This window comes from Arachis hypogaea, chromosome 1, assembly GCF_003086295.3.
Source record: "Arachis hypogaea cultivar Tifrunner chromosome 1, arahy.Tifrunner.gnm2.J5K5, whole genome shotgun sequence".
Taxonomy (NCBI): Eukaryota; Viridiplantae; Streptophyta; class Magnoliopsida; order Fabales; family Fabaceae; genus Arachis; species Arachis hypogaea.
The window spans coordinates 86,635,033-86,652,847 of NC_092036.1; positions in this window are offsets into that span (position 1 = coordinate 86,635,033).

The following is a 17,815-nucleotide window of genomic DNA, read 5'->3' on the forward strand; positions in this document are numbered from 1 at the left end:
GCTTGCGCGTCCACTGGCTGATGCCACCATCCCAGCTTTCGTCCAGAGAGTTGGGCGCGTATTGAGCCCACTCTAAGCCTCCAGCCCAACTCCTTGTACGCGTGCGCGCACCGTACGCGCACGCATAGGTCCCCAATCTCATCAATGTACGCGGACGCGCACGGTGCGCGCCCGCGTCAATTCAAGAAATGGATAACCCTATTATGCAAGAACTACTGCGCAGCAGCGCACATCTCTTCTTCTCCCCCTTTCACCATCTCCGTCCCTTCTCTCCTTTCAACAGCGGCCGTCCATCGCTGCCACCACATCACTAACCCTCACCCTATCCACCCTCTCACTCGCTCCCTTTCTCTCACAACCACTCACCCTCACTCTCTCCGCCAACCGTCTGTGACCACCGCCGTAACCGCCACCCTCCGCGGCGGCGTCCTGCGTCCAGCTCATTTCTCTGCCGCCCCTACTTCCCAGTTCCATTTCCATTTCTTTTTACTCTGCTCCCAGGTTCCATGCTTCAACTCTGTTTCCTTTAATTTTCCTTACTGTTAGCTTAATTTTAGTTAGTTAGTATTTGAATTTTGCATGTTAGGTTAGTTAGAAATAACTGTTGTTAGGTAGCTAGGTTGTGGTTAGAGGATTCTAGGCCTGATAAGTGCTCCGTTTGTGGTCATTCTCTGTTTGATTACCTGTCTGTTGTATGCTGATTTTGGACCGCTCTATGTTCAATTTGTGTTGCCTGAATGCTATACCATTGCTGCTGTGATTAAATGAGACTGTAACCATGCTGTTTGTGCTATATTGCTATTCGGGAACGTCCAATTTCAAGCCGGAATGCTGCCCAATTTTCAAGAAACTATTTTCATTTCTAATCTCTATTGCAAATTTGGGCTGCTTTCCGTTTCATTTTTACTCCCAGAATTTGCATTAACCTTTGTGAACATGATTTATATGCTTAGTTACAACCTTTACTTTATTCGGCTTATCTTTCATCATACCATCAATCTCTACTTCCAAATTCCCTAACTCGCTAATTCCTTTCACCACTTCACTTTTACTTACACTTACCCCTCTTTCACCATTCTTTCAAGGTATGATGCTTTTATTGCTTAATGAGTAAGAGTTGTTGATTTTATTGAGCATTGAATTCTTGGTTTATGGCTATGTTTTCCATTCTTACTTGCTATCCAAGTTTTCAAGTTTCACTCTTATCATGTTTGCTTGCTGTCTATCTTACATCCTGAACATTGTTTACTTGTTTCGTGCTACGTGCTTAATTGCTTATATTCTATTCTACCCTTATTTTCAGGATGTCAGACAAGGGAAAGGCCAAGGCCGCTACCTCCCGGAAAAGGAAACGCTCTGAGACCTCCACTCCTTCCCCCTATGCGAACTATGCTAAGAATCCACTAAATGAAATTGATAAGGCAAATTAGTTGCTACCTTCCAATGAGCCAGAAAAATTTCCCAACCTTTACTGTGAGCTTCGCCTTCCCAAGTATCGGACGAAGAAATTGAATATGGAGAAGAATCTTGTCCCTCCCAATGATGTGAGGTGTGCTATCACCTCTCGTATTCTTGAGTTGGGTATGGACTTTCTTGATAGGGATTTGGGAAACATCAATGTCTCATGGGTCAAGGAGTTTTATTGCAACTTCTTCCGTCCTACTCTGGATTCAGTACAGCTACGGGGAAGAGAGATTATGATTACCAAGACTGCTATTGAGGAGGCATTGCAGTGCCGCCATCTTTTTGAGGGCACCTGCGCTCATCAGCAGGCTGAGGTCGCTATCCACTGCATGACCTTTGACTATGAGGCGCTTAAGCGCGTGATTGCCTTCCCAGATGCTCCTTGGGTCATGGATGCGAACAACACTAAGCCTAAAGGGATGCTCTTTGCTCATCTGACTAGAGAGGCCAAGACTTGGCAGATGATATTTGCCCACTATGTCTTACCCACCACTTACTTTTCTGAGATCCCTATAGAGATGCTACTTCTGATTGGTTGTGTTATGGAGGGTAAGGAGGTTTATTTTCCTCGATTGGTTCGACAGTGTATGTGGCGAGCACATATTCGTGACCTACTTCCGTTTCCCACCTTGGTTACCAGTATGGCCGCATTAGCCGAGGTCCCCTGGTTGGATGATGATGCGGTACCACCACCCCCAAATAACGATGACAAGGAGGTTACTATTCCTTGGGCTGGCTGGGTGCACGAGAAGCCCCCGACTAGACGCCGATCTAGGGCTAGAGCAGTTGTAGGGGCAGCTGGACCTTCAGCCTCGACAGCAGCCCCATCCTCTTCTACAGCAGCAGCTCCATCTTCTTCGACAGCCCCTTCTTCAGCACCTGAGCCGACTTACCTACTGGTTCAGCGTCTGTTTCGATTTTTGGAGCACGAAAAGCGCCAGATCATGCACCGCCTGGATCAGATGGATCAGGCGCTCATCTCCCTGGGCACTGAGTTACCTCCGCTTCCAGATTCTCTAGCCTCCGATGAGCAGGATCATCAGGAGGAGGATGTTGATGCACCACCTCAGCAGGATGCGCCTCCAGCTGCACCTGCCGCCACAGAGATTCAGCAGTCCCATGAGGAGCCGGTCCCACAGCCTCAGCTAGAGTCAGCACCTACCGGTGTACCTACCCCTGATCCTCAGGATTAGCATCGAGGACGATGCTTGATCTTAAGTGTGGAGAGGTAGCCGGTGGCACCTTTAGGAGACCGGTGAACACTTTAGTTATGCTGCCTAGTTATCTCATTTTGTATATACTTGATATTTTAGATATTTTGATGCTTTTGGATATTTTTAGATGTTTTGGATGATAGATTCCATGCTTTTAGTTGGATTTTTCTTTATACACTTTTGCATATCTTTTTTTTTTAGTTTACATACCTTTCTTTTTAGTTTGTGGTTGTGATTAGAAACCATGTTTGGAATTGTTAAAACTTAGTCACCCTTTTCGCATAAGAAATTGGTTTTAAGTGAAAAAGGAAAGGGTAAACTAAGGAAATTTTTGAAATTTTTTTTAAATTTCTCAATCACAACAATGTTTAGTCAAATATTGAGATTCTCCAAGAAACTTAATTATAGGACACCAACCTAGTTGATTGAAAAAAATATTTTTAGGTAACTTGCTTGAATTATCTATATTTTGTGAAAACATGTATTGGACTAAGAAAACAAGCTTGTGAGACTTGAGCCTATTGATGTGGTTACATCTTATAACCACTTATTTTCCATTCGTATGTGTAATTGTTCTCTTTCTATGATTGTGATCCTTGATTTGCTTGATTCTATATGTCCATTTATTTCTTGTATTCATGCATTTGTATGATTGAGGCCATTATTTCATTAGCCCACGTACCCAAATAGCCTACCTTTTACTCTCCATTGTTAGCCAATTTTGAGCCTATGCTTAACTAACTTGTTCTCATTTTAGCACATTACAAGTCCAAGGCGGAAAACCAATGAAAGTCCTTTGCTTGGATCTTTGATTAGTCTAGGCTAGTGAGAGTGCTTATTATTCAAGGTTGGTAAGGCTTGGGAACATTGGATGGGATAAAAAAGGTAGTACACTTCCATATTTAGGAATTGGGAATATATTCATGTATTGATTGAATGTATAAGACCTTATGCAATTGATGTCCTTGTACAAAGTATAAAAAGAAAAGAAAAAAAGAAGAGAAAAATAAAATGAAAAGAAAAAAAAGAGAGAAATATAGAAAAAAGGAAGAGAAGAAAAAAGAAAGAAGAAAATGAAAAGAAAGCAACCAAAGGGGACAAAACACCCCGAAGTGAAGCACAATAAAAGGGAATCAATGCATAAGTGTTATGAATCAAGGAATAGAATGCATGAATATGTAAGAAAAAGTGAAGAATGGGTAGTTAGAATAGTTTGAACTTGTATAGGTCATTATATAGGTTAGGTGGGAATGTCTATGCTAATCAAAGGTCTAAACTTTAGTCCACTTAACCGTAAATGATCCTACCTTGACCCTAACCCCATTACAACCTAAATGAAAGATCTCATGATGAATGTATGCATGCATTGAATAGGTGTTGATTGTTATAAGAAAATCAAATTTTGGAAAGCATGATTAGAAGGGAATTGAGTGAATTAACCCTTAAACACTTGAGTGAATAGAGCGGATACACATCCAGTGAGGGTTCAAAAGTTCAATCACATGTGTTCACTCATATTATCTATATTCTTTCAAGCTTGAATTTCTTTTGATAGTTTCAATACAATTGTGGTTTGGACTTGATTCCTATTGCTCTAGTTCTTGTGCTTACACATGTTTCCTTGGAATTGATTTGTTTGAACCAAGCATTTGCATTCACTTTAGGTAGTTGCATTTAGATAGGTTCATATAGTTTAGTTGCATTTAATAAATGTCATACCCCTTAGTTCCTTCTTATTTTAGCATGAGGACATGCTAAGGTTTCAGTATGGGGAGGTTGATAAACCCTAATTTGATGGTTTATCTTGTATTGGATTTAGAGTATTTTGATGACCTTTTCTCACATTTAACCTATGAATTAGCATGGTTTTATTATCTCTCCCGTATTTGTACTTAAGTGTAAAAACATTCCTTTTAAGCCTTATTTTGATGAATCCTAATTCCTCTTTGATTCCATAAGATGCCTTGATGTGTTTGCTAGTAATTCCAGGATTGGATTAGGCTAGGCATGGATCAAAGGAGCAAGGAAGGAAGCATACAAGTGGAGAGAAGCATAAAAAGTCAAAGAAGTGAAATCAGCCAAGCACGCGCATGCACACAAGGCGCTCGCGCGCACATTGCAGAATCGGCCAGGGACGCGCACGCGTCGCAGTCCACACGTGATCTCATTAAAGCAACACGTGCCTGGCGATTTTGGGGGGTCTCTGTAGCCAATTTTGGCGCCAAAATGAACTAAAAGGACCAAGGATGAAGGGGAAGGCATCAATCTATCATTTAGCATCATTAGGATTAGGATTAGTTAGTTTTTAAAGAGAGAAGCTCTCACTTCTCTCTAGAATTAGGATTAGGTTTAGGTTAATCTCTCTTCTTAGATCTAGGTTTAATTCATGCTTTAATTCACTTCTCCTATATCAATTCTTACTTTCCTCATCTTCCTCTTTCTAGTTATGTGCTTTGATGATTGTGATTCTTCACTTTGTTTTGGATAGATTGTTGTTCCTTTATTTTTCTTTTCAATAATGTAATTTGAGGTAATTCATGATAATTGTGATTTCCTTGATTGTTGTTGTTAATTCTTTGTATTCAATTGTTGTTAGAATTCATTTTTGTTGTGATTTACTATGCTTTTCTTCTATACCTTCCAAGTGTTTGATGAAATGCTCGGGAGAATGTTAGAATAGAATTTTATGTTCTTGGCTTGAGAAAGTAACTTAGGATTTCTTGAATTACTAGTGTCCAATTGATTGATAGTTGATAGCCATTGACTCTAGCCTTCATTAATCCAATTAATGAGAACCTAGGATTTATGGACTAGGATTGATATAGCTCACGTGACTTTCCTTTGTTAATTGATTTAAGGATAACTAAGTGGGATTAATCCTTGCAACTACCATACTTGTGGCTAGTGATAGTGATGAAAAACCTTGACAACCAAACTTTGCCAAGACCGTTTTGTTAATAAAATTCCATTGCCATTTATCTTTCATGTTTCTTATAAAAACCCCAAAATAACTCACAACCAATAACAAGACACTTCATTGCAAGTCCTAGGGAGAACGACCCGAGGTCCAATACTTCGGTTTATAAATTTTAGGGGTTTGTACTAGTGACAAACAACTTTTTGTATGAAAGGATTATTGTTTGGTTTAGAAACTATACTTTACAATGTGACTTCATTAGTGAAATTCTAAACCGTCAAAAATCTAATCATCACTCCTTCCTCCAAAATAATGAACCCTTCTATCCACCCCAAACCCCAATTGATGATTCTCTCTCTTTGCTACTTCAAGAACAAAGAGAAATCCAAAGAGAGGCACTAGAATCCGTCGCCGCCTTGGAAGAGTTAGTGCATCAATTAGCCTCCTAATGCTTGAGCACTTAAAGTGCCCCGATGGCTACATGTGGGGAATCAAATGAAGAGTATAGCATGAAGGAGAGATTGGAACAATTGAAGGAACCTATGATTAATAAAGACAAGAAAGAAGTGGTTGAAGACTTGGGAGATGCGGAACCTCCATGGGAAAGTCAAGTCATAGAGCCTCCTTCTAAAAGTTTGAAATTGATGTTGAGAAGGGTGTACAACCTCACAAGCCCTTGGTGAGCAATGAAAAAGAGATTGAATTGGAAGAAAGCTACCAAGAGGAAGAGGTTGATATTGAAGAATCTTGCAAAGAGGTGGAAGTTGTCAAGAAAGAACACATGGGAGTGAAGCTTGAAATCACCTTGCCAAAGTTGTAGGAGACCCCTCCCCTTAAGTCGCCACCATTCTTCACAACATTCAAGTGGGTAAAATTCATATTCCTTAGCTTTCTCATTCCACTTGAATATGGGTTACTTGAGACAGATGGTCAACTTAGAGCTCTTTATGGCGTTAAGAGTAAGAGGAAGATGGTTAGTTGTTGGAGTTGTCAGCAAGGTTCAATATGGTTGTATGCTCCAAGTTGAAATGCAAAGGTTGGTGTAGAGCTCGATTGAATGGGTCTAGGAAGTTGTTTGGCCGCTTCAGTGAGAATTCAGATTGTTTGCCACCCGGTTGGAACAATGGTGACCAACACAAAGACTAGTGAAAAAGCAAGGTTTGGGACCTCAGAATTTATTCTAGCAATCAACACTCTAGGGGCCTTGTCACTTGCTTCAACTTGCTTGAAGGCGTTATGCGCCTAGTTTGGGATCCCGGAGGCTATTGGAATTGCAAGCATTGGTGGGGATTCCTGGAAGAGTTCAAGCATGAGCCGCCCTGAAAAGAAGCTCACCAAATGTCCAACTTAAGGACTTTAATAAAAAGTGCTAGGTGGAAGTGATGAGCGGATAATTTATACGCTTTTTGGCATTGTTTTTAGGTAGTTTTTAGTAGGATCTAGTTACTTTTAGGGATGTTTTTATTAGTTTTTATGCAAAATTCACATTTCTGGACTTTACTATGAGTTTGTGCATTTTTCTGTGATTTTAGGTATTTTCTGGCTAAAATTGAGGGACTTAAGCAAAAATCTGATTCAAAGGCTGATAAAGGACTGCTGATGCTGTTGGATTCTGAACTCCCTGCACTCGAAATGGATTTTCTGGAGCTACAGAACTTTAAATGGCACGATCTCAATTGTGTTGGAAAGTAGACATCCAGGGCTTTCCATAAATATATAATAGTTCATACTTTGCTCGAGTTTTGATGACGCAAACTAGCGTTCAAACGCCCCTTTATCTGCCCTATTCTGAAGTCAAAACGCCAAAACTGGCATAAAAGTTGGAGTTAAACGCCCAAACAGGCACCAAAGCTGGCGTTTAACTCCAAGAGAAGCCTCTACACATGTGAAGCTCAAGGCTCAGCCCAAGCACACACCAAGTGGGCCCGGAAGTGGATTTCTGCATCAGTTACCTACTTCTGTAAACCCTAGTAGCTAGTTTCATTATAAATAGGACCTCTTACTATTGTATTTTCATCTTTTGATCATCTTTTGATATCTTGATCACATTTTGGGGGATGGCCTCACGGCCATGCCTGGGCCTTGTTCTTATGTATTTTCAACGGTGGAGTTTCTACACACCATAGATTAAGGTGTGGAGCTCTGCTGTTCCTCGAGTATTAATGCAATTACTACTGTTTTCTATTCAATTCATGCTTATTCTTGTTCTAAGATATTCACTCGCACTTCAACCTGATGAACGTGATGATCTGTGACACTCGTAATCATTCTCACCTATGAACGCGTGACTGACAACCACTTCCGTTCTACTTAAGATTGAGCGTGTATCTCTTAGTCTCCATTCCAAAAGATTGGAGTCTTCGTGGTATAAGCGAGAATTATTGGTGGCCATTCCTAAGATCCAGAAAGTCTAAACCTTATCTGTGGTATTCCGAGTAGGATCTGGAAAGGGATGACTACGACGAGCTTCAAACTCGCGACTGTAGGGCGTAGTGACAGACGCAAAAGGATAGTAAATCCTATTCCTACACGATCGAGAACCAACAGCTAATTAGCCATGCGGAAAACCGTAGAGGAACTTTTTCACTGACAGGACGGGAAGTAGCCATTGACGCCGATGAAACCTAACATACAGCTCGCCATAGAAAGGAGTATGAAGGATTGGATGAATGCAGTAGGAAAGCAGAGATTCAAGAGGGATGAAGCATCTTCATACGCTTATCTGAAATTCTCACCAATGATTTATATAAGTATCTCTATCTTTATTTTTTGCTTATTTATCTTTTAATTATTAAAACTCCATAACCCATTTGAATCCGCTTGACTGAGTTTTACAAGGTGACCATAGCTTGCTTCAAGCCGATAATCTCCGTGGGATCGACCCTTACTCACGTAAGGTATTACTTGGACGACCCAGTGCACTTGCTGGTTAGTTGTGCGAAATTGTGACAAAGAAGTGAGATTACAATTGTGCGACCAAGTTGTTGGCGCCATTGTGTATCACAATTTCGTGCACCAAGTTTTTGGCACCGTTGCCGGGGATTGTTTGAGTTTGGACAATTGACGGTTCATCTTGTTGCTCAGATTAGGTAATTTTCTTCATATTTTGTTTTCAAAAAGTTTTCAAAAATCTTTTAAAATTTTTCTTCTTTTTCGTTTTTCCAAAATTATTTTCGAAAAAACCCAAAAAAAATTCATAAAATCATAAAAAATCCAAAAATATTTCATGATTCTTGTTTGAATCTAGTGCTAAATTCTAAGTTTGGTGTTAATTGCATGATTTTGATTGTCCTGCAATTTTCGAAACACATTCATCGTGTTCTTGATGATCTTCAAGCTGTTCTTGATGAATTGCCCTGTTTAATCTTCATGATTTCTTGTTTTGCACTGCATGATGTTTTACATGTGCATTCTTGCAAAGCATATGGCCCAAACATGAGAAAATTCTAAGTTTGGTGTCTTGCATGTTTTCTTTTATTGAAAACTGAGTTCTTGATGTTCATCTTGATCTTCAAAATTGTTCTTGGTGTTCATCTTGACATTCATAATGTTCTTGCATATATCTTGTGTTTTGATCCAAGAATTATATGTTTCGACTCATTTTGTTGTTTTTCAAAATTGAAAACATATCTTCTTGAATAAAGGATTTAGCAAAATGAAGATTCAAGAACATAAAGCAGAGGAATTACAGAGAAAAAGCTGGGCGTTCAAAACGCCCAGTGAAGAAGGAAAACTGGCGTTTAAACGCCAACCAGGGTACCTGGCTGGGGGTTTAAATGCCCAAACCATGCAGCAATTGGGCGTTAAACGCCCAAAACATGCAGCTCATGGGCATTTAATGCCAGGATGACACAAGGAGAGGAATTTTGTTTTCAAATCAAATCTTTTTCAAATCTTCTGTTTTTTCAAAATCAAATCTTTTTCAAATCAAATATTTTCAATCATATCTTTTTCAAAATCAAATCTTTTCAAACATATCTTTTTCAAAAATCAAATCTTTTTAATTTCCTTTTCAAATCTTTTTCAAAATAAATTTCAATCATATCTTTTTAATCATATCTTTTTCAATTCATATCTTTTTCAAAAATTTGATTTCAAAAATCTTTTTCTAACTTCTTATCTTTTCAAATTTATTTCTCATCTTTTTCAAAATCACCTAATCATATTTTTTTACTTCAATTTCGAAAACCACAACCAATTTTTCAAAATTCTTTTAAATTTTCATTTTTTAGTTATAAGGTTTTTTCGAAAATTCCTCCTCCATTGTCAATTCGAACTCCATCTCTCTTTGTGTGTTCGAAATTTTACCTACCTCCTTCTTCTATTCCTCTGACTTCTCAAGGAATCTCTATACTGTAACATAGAGGATTCCATATTTTCTTTGTTTTCTTCTCTTTCATATGAGTAGGAACAAAGATAAAGGCATACTTGTTAAAGCTGATCCTGAACCTGAAAGGACTCTAAAGAGGAAGCTAAGAGCAGCTAAAGCACAAAACTCTGAAGAGGACCTCACTGAAATTTTCGAAAAAGAAGCAGCAAAAGAAACAATTATGGCCGAACCAAACAACAATGCAAGGAAGATGCTTGGTGATTTTACTACACCAACTTCGAACTTTTATGGAAGAAGCATCTCAATCCTTGCCATAGGAGCAAACAATTTTAAGCTAAAGCCTCAATTAGTTTCTCTACTGCAACAGAACTGCAAGTTTCATGGACTTCCATCAGAAGACCCTTATTAGTTCTTAACTGAGTTCTTGCAGATCTGTGATACTGTTAAGACCAATGGAGTTGATCCTGAAGTCTACAAGCTTATACTTTTCCCTTTTGATGTAAGAGATAGAGCTAGAATATGGTTGGACTCACAGCCTAGAGATAGCCTGGACTCTTGGGATAAGCTGGTCATGGCTTTCTTATCCATGTTCTTTCTTCCTAAAAAGCTGAGCAAGTTTAGAGTCGATGTTCAGACCTTCAGACAAAAAGATGGTGAGTCTCTCTATGAAGCTTGGGAAAGATACAAGCAACTGACCAAAAAGTGTCCTTCTGACATGCTTTCAGAATGGACCACATTAGATATATTCTATGATGGTCTGTTTGAATTTTCCAAGATGTCACTGGACTACTCTGCAGATGGATCCATTCAGCTAAAGAAAACACCTGCAGAAGCTCAGGAACTTATTGAAATGGTTGCAAATAACCAGTTCATGTATACCTCTGAGAGGAATCCTGTGAGTAATGGGACGCCTCAAAAGAGAGGAGTTCTTGTAATTGATGCTCTAAATGCCATACTGGCTCAGAACAAAATATTGACCCAACAAGTCAATATGATCTCTCAGAGTCTGAATGGATTGCAAAATGCATCCAACAGTACTAAAGAAGCATCTTCTGAAGAAAAAGCTTATGATCCTGAGAATCCTGCAATGGCAGAGGTGAATTACATGGGTGAAGCCTTTGGCAAGACCTATAATCCTTCATGGAAAAATCATCCAAATTTTTTATGGAAGGATCAACAGAAGCAAAGCTTCAATAATAACAATGGTGGAAGAAACAGGTTTAGCAATAGCAAACCTTTCCCATCATCATCTCAGCAACAGACAGAGCATTCTGAGCAGAATCCTTGTAGCTTAGCAACAATAGTCTCTGATCTATCTAAGGCCACTCTTAGTTTCATGACTAAAACAAGATCCTCTATTAGAAATTTGGAGAAACAAGTGGGCCAGCTGAGTAAAAGGGTTACTGAAACTCCTCCTAGCACTCTCCCAAGCAATACAGAAGAGAATCCCAAAGGAGAGTGTAAGGCCATTGATATAATCAACATGGCCGAAATCTTAGAGGAGGATGAGGATGTGAATCCCAATGAGGAAGACCTCAGGGGATGTCCAATGGTCAGTACGGAATCCCCTAATGAGGAATCAAAGGAATCTGAGGCTCATACAAAGACCATAGATATTTCCTTGGACCTCCTTTTTCCATTCATGAGCTCTGATGACTATTCATCTTCTGAAGAGGATGAAGACATTGTTGAAGGGCAAGTTGCCCAATATTTAGGAGCAATTATGAAGTTGAATGCCAAGCTATTTAGTAATGAGACTTGGGAGGAAGAGCCTCCCTTGCTCACCAATGAACTGCATACATTGGTTCAGCAAAATTTACCTCAAAAGAAATAGGATCCTGGTAAATTCTTAATACCATGTATCATAGGCACCATGACCTTTGAAAAAGCTCTGTGTGACCTGGGGTCAGGGATAAACATGATGCCACTCTCTGTAATGGAGAAGCTGGGAATCTATGAGGTACAGGCTGCCAAATTCTCATTGGAGATGGTAGATAAATCTATGAAAAAGGCTTATGGACTAATAGAGGACGTGCTAGTGAAGGTTGAAGGCCTTTACTTCCCGGCTGATTTCATAATCCTAGACACTAGGAGGGATGAAGATGAATCCATCATCCTTGGAAGACCCTTCCTAGCCACAGTAAGAGCTATGATTGATGTTGACAGAGGAGAGTTGATCCTTCATGTGAATGAAGAATGCCTTGTAGTAAAGACTCAAGGTTCTCCATCTGTAACCATAGAGAGTAAGCATGAAGAGCTTCTCCCAATGCAGAGTCATACAGAGTCCCCACATTCAAACTCTAAGTTTGGTGTTGGAAGGCCACAGCCAAACTCTAAGTTTGGTGTTGAGAGATCTCAACCATACTCTGATCATCTGTGAGGCTCCATAAGAGCTCACTGTCAAGCTATTGACATTAAAGAAGCGCTTATTGGGAGGCAACCCAATTTTATTTTAATTTTATCTATATTATTTTGTTTTCTTTTAAGGTTGATGATCATGTGAAGTCACAAAGACAATTACAAAAATAAAGAAAAAAAATCAAAAACAGCATTGAAAATAGCACATTTTGGAGGAAGGACTTACTGGCGTTTCTGGCGTTTAAACCCCAGTAAGGGTAGCAAAAAGGGCGTTTAAACGCCCAATCTGACACCTTTCTAGGCGTTTAAAGGCCAGAACAGAGCACCAGACTGGCGTTTAAACGCCAGAACAGGGCAGCAAACTGGCGTTTAAATGCCAGAATTGCACTCTAAGGCGTTGTGAATGCCTAATTGGAGTAGGGATGAAGAATTTCTTGAGCCCTCAGGATCTATGGACCCCACAGGATCCCCACCAACCTCAACTCACTCTCTCTCCTCTTCACACCTTGCTACAACACTCTTCCCCAAATACCCTTCACCAATCACCTCCATATCTCTTCCCTAAATACCCCTCTTCACTCCTTCATTTTCACACATCATACACACCTTCCCCTCCCCTTGACCGAAACACATACACCTTCCATCTCCTCCATTTTCCCCTTCTGTTCTTCTTCTTTTGCTCGAGGACGAGCAAACCTTTTAAGTTTGGTGTGGTAAAAGCATTGCTTTTTGTTTTTTCATAACCATTTATGGCACCTAAGGCTGCAGAAACCTCTAGAAAGAGGAAAGGGAAGACAAAAGCTTCCACCTCCGAGTCATGGGAGATGGAGAGATTTATCTCTAGGGTCCATAGCTCAGTAGTAGAGCATTTGACTGCATATCAAGAGAGCCTATTCATGGCACTCAACAAGAGCATGGAGAAGTTCCTCATCAAGAAATCCCTGAGATGCCTCAAGGGATATATTTTTCTCCATACAACTATTGGGAGCAACTAAGGATAGGAGCACCAAAATCACTAGGGATGGAGTAACAAAGGTAAGGAAGAGACATAGAGGAGCTCAAGAGCACCATTGGACCTTCAAGAGGAAGATGCCACCCTTACTAAGGTGGACTCATTCCTTAATCTCCTTGTCTATTTATTTTCTATTTTCGGCTTTATGCTGTATGTTCTATCTATGTTTGTGTCTTCACTACATGATCATTAGTGTCTAGTGTCTATGTCTTAAAGCTATTAATAATTCCATGAATCCTTCACCTCTCTTACATGAAAAATGTGCTTAATTACAAAAGAACAAGAAGTACATGGATTTCAAATTTTATCTTGAAATTAGTTTAATTATTTTGATGTGGTGACAATAATTTTTGTTTTCTGAATGAATGCTTGAACAGTGCATATTTTTTATCTTGTTGTTTATGAATGTTAAAGTTGTTGGCTCTTGAAAGAATGATGAACAAAGAGAAATGTTATTGATAATCTGAAAAATCATGAAATTGATTCTTGAAGCAAGAAAAAGCAGTGAAAAAAAAGAGAGAGAAAAAATGGCAAAAAAAGAGAAAAGAAAAAGAAAAAGCAAGCAGAAAAAGCCAATAGCACTTTAAACCAAAAGGCAAGGGTAAAAAGGATCCAAGGCTTTGAGCATTAATGGATAGGAGGGCCCAAGGAAATAAAATCCAGGCATAAGCAGCTAAATCAAGCTGTTCCTAACTATGTGCTTGTGTCATGAAGGTCTAAGTGAAAAACTTGAGACTGAGTGGTAAAGTCGTGATCCAAAGCAAAAGAGTGTGCTTAAGAACTCTGGACACCTCTAATTGGGGACTTTAGCAAAGCTGAGTCACAATCTGAAAAGGTTCACCCAGTTATGTGTCTGTGGCATTTATGTATCCGGTGGTAATACTGGAAAACAAAGTGCTTAGGGTCATGGCCAAGACTCATAAAGTAGCTGTGTTCAAGAATCAACGCACTGAACTAGGAGAATCAATAACACTATATAAAATTCTGAGTTCCTATACATGCCAATCATTCTGAATTTCAAAGGAGAAAGTGAGATGCCAAAACTGTTCAGAAGCAAAAAGCTACAAGCCCCACTCATCTAATCAGGACTAAGTTTCATTGATACTATGGGATTCATTGTATATTCTCTTCTTTTTATCCTATTTTGTTTTCAGTTGCTTGTGGACAAGCAACAGTTTAAGTTTGGTGTTGTGATGAGCGGATAATTTATATGCTTTTTGATATTGTTTTTAAGTAGTTTTTAGTAGGATCTAGCTACTTTTTGAGATGTTTTTGTTGGTTTTTATGCAAAATTCACATTTTTTGACTTTACTATGAGTTTGTGTATTTTTCTGTGATTTCAGGTATTTTCTGGCTTGAATTGAGGGACCTGAGCAAAAATCTGATTCAGAGGCTGACAAAGGGCTGCTGATGGTGTTGGATTCTGAACTCCCTGCACTCAAAATGGATTTTTGTGAGCTACAGAATTTTAAATGCCGCGCTCTTAATTGCGTTGGAAAGTAGACATCCAGCGCATTCCAGCAATATATAATAGTCCATACTTTTCTCGAGTTTTGATGATGCAAACTGGCGTTCAAACGCCCCTTCTCTGCCCTATTCTGAAGTCAAAACGCCAGAACTGGCATAAAAGTTGGAGTTAAACGCCCAAACTGGAACCAAAGCTGGCGTTTAACTCCAAGAGAAGCCTCTACACGTGTGAAGCTCAATGATCAGCCCAAGCACACACCAAGTGGGCCCGGAAATGGATTTCTGCATCATTTACCTACTTCTGTAAACCCTAGTAGCTAGTTTCATTATAAATAGGACCTCTTACTATTGTATTTTCATCTTTTGATCATCTTTTGATCTCTTGATCACATTTTGGGAGCTGGCCTCACGGCCATGCCTGAACCTTGTTCTTATGTATTTTAACGGTGGAGTTTCTACACACCATAGATTAAGGTGTGGAGCTTTGCTGTTCCTCGAGTATTAATGCAATTACTACTGTTTTCTATTCAATTCATGCTTATTCTTGTTCTAAGATATTCACTCGCACTTCAACCTGATGAATGTGATGATCCGTGACACTCATCATCATTCTCACCTATGAATGCGTGACTGACAACCACTTCCGTTCTACTTAAGATTGAGCGTGTATCTCTTAGTCTCCATTCCGAAAGATTAGAGTCTTCGTGGTATAAGCTAGAATTATCGCAGCCATTCCTGAGATCCGGAAAGTCTAAACCTTATCTGTGGTATTCTGAGAAGGATCTGGAAAGGGATGAATGTGACGAGCTTCAAACTCGCGACTGTAGGGCGTAGTGACAGACGCAAAAGGATAGTAAATCCTATTCCTACACGATTGAGAACCAACAGCTGATTAGCCATGCGGAAAACCATAAAGGACCTTTTTCACTGAGAGGACAGGAAGTAGCCATTGACGCCAGTGAAACCCAACATACAGCTTGCCATAGAAAGGACTATGAAGGATTAGATGAATGCAGTAGGAAAGCAGAGATTCAAGAGGGATGAAGCATCTTCATACGCTTATTTGAAATTCCCACCAATGATTTACATAAGTATCTCTATCTTTATTTTCTGTTTATTTATCTTTTAATTATTAAAACTCCATAACCCATTTGAATCCGCCTGACTGAGATTTACAAGGTGACCATAGCTTGCTTCAAGCCGACAATCTCCGTGGGATCGACCCTTACTCACGTAAGGTATTACTTGGACGATCCAGTGCACTTGCTGGTTAGTTGTGTGAAGTTGTGACAAAGAAGTGAGATTATAATTGTGCGACCAAGTTGTTGGCGCCACTGTGTATCACAATTTCGTGCACCAGGGAGACAACCCACCATGGTATGATCGTCCATTTTTATTCTTAGTTTTATTTTATTTTATTTCTATCAGTGTTAATTCAAAAGTTCTACATCATCTGCATTCTTCATAATAACAAAAAAAAGAGAGATCCTTCGACGCTTACGCGTCTATGACGCGCACGCATCCTTGGGGGAATAGAATTAATGCCCAAGTTACAGAGGGTTCTGTAGGAGCTGTGCAGGAAGCATGCCCAACGCACAAGCTCACCCACGCGGACGCGTACCTGACGCGTACGCGTCCCTCGCAGTTTCGGCGACCCATGGCGCGCATGTGTGCCCCTGGAAATCGGCGTAATTGAGTGTTTTGGCCGAAAGTTGTGCTGGCCTCGCAATGGATTCGCGCTAGAGGCACTGCTTCGATCACACGTACGCGTACTGGACGCCTCCGCATCCCTCTCCTTTTGCGCAACCCACACGGACGCATGCAATACGCGTGCGCGTCGGTTGCGCGGCACCACTAAATCCCAGCGCCACCAGTTTTCATTCTTTCCACCCCCCAAATCCTAATTCTCTCTCAATACTAATTCTTCCTTCTATCTTCTTTCTTCTTTCTTCTTCATTCTTGTGCTTAATTGAGTGAATTTTATCCTCTAATCTCACACTTATTCATGTAAATTGCATGGTTTTACATTTTCCCTTCCTAACTTGGTGCTATGATTGAGAACATACTTCTTTTGGCCATAAATTTGCTATGTTTAAATCCCCTCTTATTATCATTCGATGCCGTGATATGTGTGTTACGTGTTTTCAGAGATTACAGGGCAGGAATAGCTTAGAGAATGGAAAGGAAGCATGCAAAAGTGGAAGGAATACAAGAAACTGAAGGAACTGTGAAAGCTGTCCAACCTGACATCTTGGTACTAAATCGACAATAACTTGAGCTACAAAGATCCAAATGATGATGTTCTAGTTGCGTAGGAAAGCTAACATCTGAGGCTTTGCAACAATATATAATTTTCCATATCTGCCTCAAAGATAGGCTACGCGCACGCATGGATCACGCGCACGCATGACGTAGAGAAAACTCAATCCACGCGTACGCGTGGACGACGCATACACGTGACTTTGCTACATGCTGGACGTATTAGAAATTGCTGAGAACAATTTCTGGGCTGTTTTTGACCCAGTTTTCGGCCCAAAAAACACAGATTAGAGGCTATAAAGTAGGGGAACGCATCCATTTTTGGAGAGATACAACATTCATTATTCACAATTTTAGTTTTAGATATAGTTTTTTTTTTTAGAGAGAGAGGCTCTCTCCCCTTTCTTAGTTTTTAGGATTTAGGATTTCTCTTTGGTTTGGTTTACTTCTTCATTTTAGGTTCAATGTTCCTTTACGTTTGTTTCTTTTCTATTTTTATTTATTCTATTACTTTGATTTATGAATTCTCATGTTAGATTTGATTTTATATTTAATATAATTTGAGGTATTTCAGATTTATGAGTGCTTTCTTTCATTTATGATATAAATAATTTATACTTTTTCCTCTTTGGCTTTGGTTGAGTAATTGGTGACACTTGAGTTATCAAACTCAGTGCTGATTGAAAATTGGAATTTGCTGATTGATTTGGATTCCTCTAATGCTAGTCTTTCCATAGGAGTTGACTAGGATTTGAGGAATCAAACTGGTTAGTCCACTTGACTTTCCTTTATTT